Genomic DNA, 1,244 nt, shown 5'->3' on the forward strand with positions numbered 1-1,244 from the left:
ACTAATAACACCCCACACGACAATCAAGACAAGACCGTATTCCAAGTACTTAAAATCGAATTCAGTCTGAACTTTTTTTTTTAAACAACTGCATTTTAAATTATACTTTGTGAGTTTTTCTTAAGGTCTAATTTGCGATGTAGTTTGAGATAAGATATCAGAGGATGTTCACCCGGCGCGTGTGGCGCTGAATATAAATGAATTTCTTCAGAAGTTTGCAATATTCCATTTTTAGATACGAAAATATAAAAAAAAAAACAAAAAAGACAAAAAAAGATTAATGATTAAAGTAAAAATGATGAACCATTTATTTTAAAAATATATTTAAAAAACTAAAACGAATGAACAAAAGAGTATTGTTTGGAGGTGCTGGGATTTGAACCCAGGACTTTCAGCATGCGAAGCAGACACTCTACCACTGAGTTACACCCCCGGCGAAGTAACGCGTCGAAATTACTGATAGCTTACTTCAGAAGTGAACTCTGATTTATTTCTTGATGTTATAATATTTTTAATCTGTGACAAATATAATGGTAATTATTGAATAAGAAATTATTATGCATAAAATACAAAATGGAACATAAACACAAAAATCGAAAATATATTTCGATAGTTAGCTGTAGTTGTTATTGTTGTTGTGTAGTTGTTGGCCATTGGCCTCCCCCATAGACCTCCAGTGTGGCTTCAATTGGAAGCGGCCTGCATCCACCATGAACCCGCGGCTTTAACCAGGTCAACCGTCCATTTCATCAGTGGACGTTCTACGGTACCCTTACCGATCCGTGTATCCCGGCACGCGAAAACGAACTCTTCACAGACAAATTCGCGGGCAAGAACTTCCTCGCGGGTAACAATTCCCATACGAAAACGCAGTCGAAGTTACCTACGTTAAGCTCCTTAGTCGATATCATTTAGGTATTGGAGTAAAAACCTGGCATAACCATTCAACTCTCTCGCAATTATAACTTCATTGATATCTCCAGCTCCCTCTGTGCCAGAGGTTTTCAACCGGTAAGCCGGTATATTTTCAGGTGTGCCGCGATCGCCGCGAATTGTATGCGATTCGTACAAAAGGTGTCAACGAGACCCTATTAATAAGCCTCCGTTGTCCGATATGTTATACATATTATGCGTATACTCTACCGAACCCTTTAGATACTCTGCGCGCCGGTCCGACTCGCATTTGGCTATTTTTTACTGGTCTGCCGTGAACTTTAACGAATGAAAAGTGTGCGGTTAAAACC

General features: G+C 38.8%; 1 non-coding gene across 1 annotated transcript; it reads right to left on the bottom strand.

The window, feature by feature from the left end:
- Positions 1–361: 361 nt before the first annotated feature.
- On the bottom strand, positions 362–433 carry TRNAA-CGC (transfer RNA alanine (anticodon CGC)). Its single transcript has one exon. It is a non-coding gene; the product is annotated as a tRNA-Ala (tRNA).
- Between the last annotated feature and the right edge of the window lie 811 nt (positions 434–1,244).

This window comes from Choristoneura fumiferana, chromosome 6 (assembly GCF_025370935.1).
Source record: "Choristoneura fumiferana chromosome 6, NRCan_CFum_1, whole genome shotgun sequence".
Taxonomy (NCBI): domain Eukaryota; kingdom Metazoa; phylum Arthropoda; class Insecta; order Lepidoptera; family Tortricidae; genus Choristoneura; species Choristoneura fumiferana.